The sequence below is a fragment of the Hibiscus syriacus genome, unplaced genomic scaffold (genome assembly GCF_006381635.1).
Source record: "Hibiscus syriacus cultivar Baekdansim isolate YM2019G1 unplaced genomic scaffold, ASM638163v2 tig00110505_pilon, whole genome shotgun sequence".
Taxonomy (NCBI): Eukaryota; Viridiplantae; Streptophyta; class Magnoliopsida; order Malvales; family Malvaceae; genus Hibiscus; species Hibiscus syriacus.
In genome coordinates this window covers 2448488-2458125 of record NW_024062765.1, presented here as the reverse complement: position 1 = coordinate 2458125, position 9638 = coordinate 2448488, and positions in this window count along the sequence as shown.

Below are 9638 nucleotides of genomic sequence, written 5' to 3'. Positions count from 1 at the left end.
TCATAGCTATCTACTCAGAATATACAACTATATTCAAATTCACATCATAATCAATTAACTCCACTATATCTTTCCTCCAATCTTATAACTCTAGCTCCTTTACTCTGACAGCTAGATAATAACTTTTGTTCAGTCTAGGGCACAAGCCCTCTTATACCAATCATATACATTCTTTCCAATCTAAATTATCTCAACATTCGCTTACTCAATTTATCAATTTCACCTCTATTCTCATACATCCTGAAATTTCTTTTACTCAAACTCAACATTCTGACTTCCTGTGTCCTATAATCTGATCATCGATATACATATTCTCAAACTCTTCTTATCAATCCTCAGCTTTACTTAAATATACAAATTCTTACTTCCTTTTCCTTTACTATACCACATTACTATTATCCAAATATGCAACTGTATCCAGATCCATTGCGGATTTGGTTATCATATCCTGACAATATCTTAAAATCTTTTAATTCCAGTACATTTTTATCACATACTCTAGTTAGCCAATGCTAACTCTTTCCATCTTAACTGCAAACCCTTATCATAAACATAATCTTGTTCATGCGCAATACTATCACTTCGTTTCAAACTCATAAGCTCTGACTTTATACATCTTATACACTTGTCATTGATGCACTTATCCTTGAGTTCTTCTATACGTACTCATCACGTCATTAGATCTTTTTAACATTCTTATGGTGACACCTGTTCACCATATTCTATCTTATCCACATAATAACAAAACTACTCTATATCGTGTTTCCGATTCCAAACGATGAAAACTTTCTATCATTATTCAGATATAATTTCAGCTTTCTGAAATCAACTGTTGATCTTACTAGGCATTTCCTGAGGTGTCCGCTCTTCATCCTGCCTGGCCAGGGCAGGTGAATAGCTATCACAATCAGGAATATCACCTTTCACTTACTTCGAAATTATCACGATCGGATTTCTACTGTATTAAACTATTCTTATTCTATTAGCAAGACAACATACTCCTTACACAATCAGATCAGAAATTTTTCAATCTATATTGGCATGTACACCTTTTATGACACTTTGGACTTCGGTTTATGCCGAGAATCGGCTAAACCTTAGCTCTGATACCATTAAATGTAACACCCCCAACCCGTATCCGATCCGGATACGAGTCCGAAGTGTCACATTGACTTTTCAAACATTTATTCGTATAAAATAGTGGGTAATTTAAAAACTTTGATAACATTTAAATTATTTCAAAACGTTTACAACAGATATCAGAGTTCATACCATTTATATCTTTAGACTACATGCCAACTACACTCTGTAAACAGTACATACATTTTCTGATCTGACATTTGGTAAGGAGAACTGACCTGTCTTGCTCCGCATTACTCTTTATTCTTCTCGAAACCTACGTGTGAAACAATCACACGCTAACTCGTTGACTTAGTGAGGCAATAATTAAACATATAACAATAAATTCATGAACGTGCATTCATACCATTGAATCATGACATTTCAATATGCATGTATCTATTGCATGATAACAATATATATAATCATGTCATACACACACGCAACATATCTTCTTGTATTACTTTCACTTTTCGTTTGTCTTCCAATTGCATTGCCCATGTATATTATTATCTTTATCAACATCATTATAATTCAAGCAACACATGACATATCACCATAAGTATATACATCACATATATCTTATACATTACATTCCATGTTATCTCTTATTAGCCCATGTGCACCTGTGAGAACTGTAGATATGTGAGTCTATTGAGGTTGTGCACCACTATGCTGTCACCACAGCTCATATAAATGTCCCGAAGGACCTATCCAGAGGTCACACAGACCCCGGTAACTATCCAGAGGTCATAAAGATCCTCGGTAACTGTCCAGAGGTCATAAAGATCATCGGTAAACTGTCCATATGTTCCTTAGAACATAGGTATACTGTCCATATGTCTCGAAAGACAAAGGTAAAACTGTCCATATGTTCCGTAGAACATAGGTAAACCCTCGACTCTTGGCATGCCAACTATACCCCTAGCTCTCATATCACATAACATGGGCATTATCATTTATAACATTTCATATCACTTGTTCTTTCTCTTCTGTCACATACCACATGTATCACATATTGCATATTCATGTAATCATATAGATCATGTCACATGGCTTATATCATTTCTCATATTCATATATATATAGTTCACTTTCACTTATCACATTTTCCTTTTCTCCTATTTTTCATATCATGTCTCTTATAACCACATATGTCTGTCTTATCTCATATCCTATAATTCTTTAGCTTATATCTTATATCCCATGTTTATATCATATAACTTATGTAATCACATATACTATTTATACTAGTTCACATAGCTTATTTCACTAACATGTATTCACATGTACATTTCACTTTTCGTATGATTTCATAATCATCTGTCACGTAGCTTATAACACTTCTCTTGTGTTCATCTGGCATGTAACTCATTGTCATCTCTTATTCTCGTATGATTCTCATACACCAAGTATATCACATAGCTTGTTACCTATATAAATATTTTCTCATAACTTATCATCACATAGTTCCCATAACATTTTCCTATAGATTCATAAATCTTTACCATATGACTCATGTATTATATGTTCATTTCCGCTCATATATCCTCTCTATATAACTTATTTACATATTCATATAATCACTTCTGTCAATGTCTCCTCATTTATATATCATTCTTATATTGCCCTATAAATCAATGTTATTTAACTTATCTCACTTTTCATTTAATCTCATAAGTTGGTTATACAATTCCTATATATATATATATATATATATCTAACTCATGTAATTTATATCCTTTCTCTTGTTATCATATAAATCATTGCCATATAACACATATCATATAAATTCATACCACCTAACATGTAATACAACTAAACATATTCATGTAATATAAACATAATCATACAATCATATATTCAACATATTGGAAACAGACTTGTCGCAAGTCAAATTTCCATACACCATACGTATATTCTAATAGTACGCACTCACCTGGCCTCACTAGTCAATATCGATCTGTTATCTTTCCTTGATCGATCTTACTTGCCAAACGTTCCGGAGTTTCTTTATGCGTAGAATCTACATACATGTACATTTTGAGGCAATCATTAGATACCTACACCTTGTAATTGGATACTAGCAACTTAAACGAACTTATTAAACCAATATTCACATTTTCCTTTAGGGGGAATCGGTTCCCTACTATGGGGGTAACGATTCCCTCATGACATTCTGGAAATGTTGTTCGTTTGAAGGGGTATCGGTTCCCCTTGAATGGGTACCGATTCCCCTTGCCCAGAAATCATATTTTCAACCCGAAAATTACTTCATTTCCACTCAAACACTTCATATATCATCCCCTTTTCATTCTTAACTCTAGTACACATACTTAAACCAATCTATATTCATTTATTTCATCTTAAACATCAAAATCCTATTATCCATATAAGATTCAAAAATCATACCAAATTTTCAATGTGTTCTAATTCCCATTCTAACACTTCATACTTCTTAATTAGATTGATGACAAGTCAAATTCATCCATAAAACTTCAACAACCATACCATATCAAAATTTCATCTTAAAACTCATATGGCAAATTCCTTCATAATTCCTTTATCTTATTGTTTAAATCTCATATAAGCTTTCCTTAAGCTTATTTAATACCCAAAGAATCAAAACTAAGCTTAAAACTCAAGAATTAACCAACTGAAATTAAACTTACCTTTGCCTTGCTCTCCCACGTATGAAGAAGAAGAAAAGAGAAGAGCACTCTGGATGGTTCTCACATATCCCACGTTTATATTACCCTTAAAAAGGAATATAAAAATCTTTCTGGTCAAATGACCATTTAACCCTTAATTTCCTTTAATAATTACTAATTAACCTTCATCATATATATCCAATAAGCATTGAACTATTTCATTCTTATACTTTAGTCACCAAATTCTGAAACTTTACAACTTGATCACTAACCCGGTATTGAGGATGTTACAATTCGTACATGATGCCTATTGAAATGCAGGCTTATGAGTACCCAACCCATTGTTTTAACGTTGAAGAAGAAGAAAATGAGAAACCTTGGTACTATGATATCTTACAATACATCAGATATCAGAATTATCCTGAACAGGCAACCGAGAATGATAAAAGAACTATCAGAAGAATGACATCAGGGTATGTACTTGATGGTGAAATACTATACAAGAAAAGCTTGAATCAAGTCTTATTGTGATGCGTGGACACTAAAGAGGCCAAAATAATTCTTGAAGAAGTGCATGAAGGAGTATGAAGTACTCATGCCAATGGGCATACAATGGCTAGACAAATTATGAGATTTGGGTACTATTGGTCAACTATGGAAACTGATTGTATCAATTATGCCCGAAAATGTCATAAATGTCAAATTTATGGAGACAGAATGCATACCCCTCCTCATCCATTGTACGTGATGACAGCTCCGTGGCCATTCTCTATGTGGGGCATAGATGTTATTGGACAAATTTTTCCAAAAACTTCAAATGGTCATCGCTTCATTTTGGTAGCAATAGACTATTTTACCAAATGGATAGAAGCGACTTCTTATGCAAATGTCACTCAAACCATAGTTTGTAAATTCTTGAAAAAGGAAATCATTTGTCGATATGGTCTACCAGAAAGGATTATTTCTGACAATGCTTTGAATTTAAACAACAAGATGATGAAATCAGTTTGTGAACAATTCAAAATAAAGCATCATAATTCCACTACTTATCGCCCAAATATGAATGGAGCAGTTGAGGCAGCTAATAAGAATATCAAGAGGCTTATAGAGAAGATGACTAAAACTTATAAGGATTGGCATGAGAAACTACCATTTGCTTTGTTGGCTTATAGAACTTCAGTACGAACATCGACTAGGGCAACTCCGTTTTTGTTAGCTTATGGAATGGAAGTTGTCCTACCTATTGAGGTAGAAATTCCTCCACTTCGAGTTTTATCAGAGGTAAAACTAAATGAAGAAGAATGGGTACAAGCCAGATATGACCAGTTAAATTTGATTGAAGGAAAAAGACTGAAAGCTATTTGTCATGGTCAGATGTACCAAAAACGGATGATACTAGCACATGATAAGAAAGTTCGCTTCTGAGAATTTTATGAAGGAGATCTAGTACTTAGAAGGATCTTACCCATTCAAAAGGACTTCCGAGGAAAATGGATGCCGAATTGGGAAGGACCTTATATTGTAAAGAAAGCCTTTTCTTGAGGAGCTTTGATTCTTACTGAGATGGACGGGCCAGAATTACCCTACCCAGTGAATTCAGATGCGGTTAAAAGATATTTTGCCTGATTGAAAAAAGAAGGGTTCAAGATAAAAATCTGAAAAGGATATCTTAAAACCAAAGGAGGTCTCAAGTTGAAAACCCGTAAAGGGCGGCTTGAGTGTTATAATTCAGGATTCATGTCTGGAAAAATATTAGATTCTTAACTTCTGGAGATTTGGTAGTCAAGAAGAGACTTTACATCCTTATACATTATTACAATTCTCGAAATCCTTTTGACAGAAGCTATATTTGAATTACTTTACGGCATGCCAGTTCATAAATATTTATGTTATTGATATGTGAAGATGCCTACTACTTTTTCTTTTACATTTCAGTAAAAGTTTGCCATGTAATTATTTAAAAACTCTTTACATTTGTATAAATAAAAGAGATTTTTCTTGATAACTCTCATTTTTGCAAGCATTTTGCTTTGAAAGTTTAAAATATGTAATTTAACTTGAAGTACATAAAATCATGGTGTATTATTGTACAAAAAGTTCTTTTAAAAAATGCAAGTTTTCTGAAATTGATAATGATTTCAATTTTCAAGTTTGTATAATGACATTGATACATGGAAAATAAAATTTGAAGTACCTAGAAAGTTTCAATCATATGATGATCCAAAATATGTGTCACATATGGAATAGTTGATCATTGGTACTGGCAAGGTTCAAGAAGAAAGAAAAGACTATATCTGATTAAAGAGTATGAGATCAAGATGTTCAGTTGAAGAAAATCGGCATTGTTTGTTGTACCCAAAATGAAACGAGTCACAAGATGGTCAATGAGAGAGAGTCCTTATTCGGAAAAAAATACACTAAAATTGCATCATTGCATACATTTTAGGCATAAATAGGATCATGATATTCATAAACGCATCATTTGTTGATATTTTAAGAAACAAAAATCCTTAGATAACCAGAAGTTCTCATCACGAAGGAACTATGTTATCTCAAAGATAACCAGATGTCCTTATCACGAAGGAACAATGTCATCTACCAATCAGAACTCCTCATCACAAAGGAGTCGTGTTATCCTGAGATAACCAGACGCCCTCATCACGAAGGAACTATGTTATCTCAAAGATGACCAGATGTCCTCATCACGAAGGAACAATGTCATCTACCAATCAGAACTCCTCATCACGAAGGAGTCGGGTCATCCTTAGATAACCAGACGTCCTCATCACGAAGGAACCATGTTAGTTCAAATATTTTCAAAGATGGCCAGATGTCCTCATCACGAAGGAACAATGTCATCTACCAATCATAACTCCTCATCACGAAGGAGTCGTGTCATCCTTAGATAATCAGACGTCCTCATCTCAAATATCTTCAAAGATGACCAGATGTCCTCATCACGAAAGAACAATATCATCTACCAATCAGAACTCCTCATCACGAAAGAGTCGTGTCATTCTTTGATAGCCAAAAGTCCTTATCACAAAGGAAACATGTTATCTCAATTTATCTCTAAACATGACCAAATGTTCTCATCATGAAGGAACAATGTCTTACACCAGTTTGATTCCCCTTAAATGAAGCGGATTTCTTATCAAAGCATGAAGTCAACTGGACGAAAATTCTGTCTTTTATCTTTGCTCTATTCTTGTTAACACAAAAATGAGCAAAGAGGGGCAGCTGTCGACAATCATTTTCTGTCCCGTCTTTTTTATGTTATTAAAATAAATTTTATTATAATAATTATTTATAAATCAAGACCCAGAAGCCCGTTTTTAAATTTTAAACCGATCCAGGCCCAAAAATAGAATCTATCAGGCCTAAGACTCGTTTAGGGTTTTCTGCTAGGATTTTCTACACAGTTCCAGCCGCCATCATCTACAACCGTTAGATCTAGAGAGATCAAACTGCCTAGATTTGTACAACAGAAACCCTAGGGTTTCACCAACCTTAGGAGATATTTCGGTCGCCGCCTCCAAGTGGTTCATTCCGACGTTGCCATGCCACCACCGTCACACAGAAGACTCCAGAAGATATAAATCAGCCGCACACCTCACTCCCTATGGTGAGCCACCATTGTAGATCCGATGACTCAATAAAATAAACGGTCGTCCGAGGTCTTCCGAGGGCTATAAAAAGCCTCGATCTTGTAAGAAAAAAAGAGTAGGAGGGGATTCATACGAAAGGAGAAAGCATTCATACAAGAAGTAGGACACCAACTGAAAAAACAACGAGAAAGAAGAGGAGTAACTTACCCTTGAAAAGACCAAAAGCCGCTGGATACTTTTGTAAACTGAGGTAAAAATTTCGGTTATTGCTTAGATCTACTAATTTTGAGTGGTTTTTAGGACTAAAATATGTTAGATCTGAGTTTTGATGGAAAATAGGGCCATTTTGGAGTAAGTTTGTAAATTTCAGCCACCGTGGGTGGTGGCCGGCAGTGGTGATTGACGACGGCAGGAGGCTGCCGGTCGGTGATCAGACTCTCTCTGATGGGAGATTTTTAGAGAGAGGCGAGATAGAAATTTTGTTTATTTCTCTTAGAGAGAGAAACAGAAATGAGAGAAATGTTGGTCTTTAGGGTCATATTTTGGTATAAAAATATTCCTCTCCAAACGACGTCGTTTGGAGAAAGGGGTATTTACGTAATTTAAGTCACGGGTAAACTATGTCCGCAATACTTGAGATTTTATAAATTTCTATATTAGTTATTGAAATCATATTTTATGCATTTTAATTCGAATCTATAATTTTATTTTATTTATTTTTAGTCACTTAATCATGCACATATATATATTTAGGGTAAAAAATTAAATTAAATTTAAATTTATAAATTTTCTGCAAATACATTAATTAATAAATAAATGTATTAATTTTGGGCGTTGTGGGGTGCTAATCCTTCCCCACACGTAATCGATTCCCGAACTCATTTTTTGATAAGCAGACTCTTTTTGTGTTATTTTAATAATATTTTTATAAATTTTATTAAAATAACATAGTATTTTGGTGACCAATCACACTTCGATAAATAATTAGTGGCGACTCCTCAAATTTATGTTTTATCTTATACCATAAAAAAATACTTACTTTTTCGAGATAATATTTAGAAAATAACAACACTTATTTTCGTCGGATAAAATATTGTCTCGACAATAACACTCTGGAATAATAACAAGTAGTGTAAATTCTTCCATTTTTACCCATTAATCCTATAAATACATTCCAGACATCTGTTGCATCGGCCAATTAGAAGGGTTTTTATGTTCTCTTTCTATCTTGAATTTTTCTTATTTTCCATTGAACACTTTTTCTTCTAGTTGTTTTGTTGCTCAGAAGATGGAGGAAATGAAAGAAAACGAAAATTGCACATCAACTTCCATTGCCAACTATTGTTTGTTTACCCTTGTTTTGGCCTTTCAATGCTACAAGTGTTTTTGTCCTTGTGTGTGTGTTTTAAAGTTTCCTTTCTGGTTTCTGGTTTTTTTTTTATTCTGCTTTAAAGAGAGAGCTTGATGGGATTAGATTCAAATCGTGGTCGCGTTTTCGATTATGTCGCGATTACCGCTATTGCAGCCATAACAGACATTATTGCGGGTATAACGAGTATATAGAAAGGCAGCACTACCGCTATTTCACGGGCGCTATCGCGATCGTGGACCGCTATTTAAAACCCTGGGCCTAGAGCAAGTGGTGGAGCAGATTTCTGAAACGGGAAGGGAGAGCTCCTGTGTTTTTGAAAGTCGATTGGGATCGATGGGTCGATAAAGATGAGGAGATGAGGAGGATCAGGACACTAAGCGTAAGAACTATTCCCTCGGTTCTTGTATGCTTTATTTTCATGAAGGGGTTCATTTCTTTCAGTTCGACTCACCGTGGTTTTCTGTTGCCAGCCGGACCTGATATGAACTTTGGTGACTTTGACTTTTTTATTAGTGACAATGTTACCACCTAATATTTAACGACTAGTATTGTCTAAATTGTACTCGACACCGTTTGCTTCTATTTCCTTCTTGTTATGGTGAAGGCCTTGGTGCGGCGGAAGGTGAGTACGTGAATTTGCTGTCGGGATCTTGAGTTTGTTGATCTTGATGCGTTCTTGCAGATGATGACAGTGATACAGAAGATGAAAATGTGGAAGAAATATCAGCTTTGAAGAAAGATGATTCATCGTCCGGTGCTGAACCTGAAGTCAAAAGCGTTCCGAGCCAAAGGAAGTCGTATATTTAGCCGAGTCGAATGCTTTAAGCTACATAACAATATTATTTTTGCTTCAATTTATTTTTTTTCGTTTCTTGAACACCCTTTTTA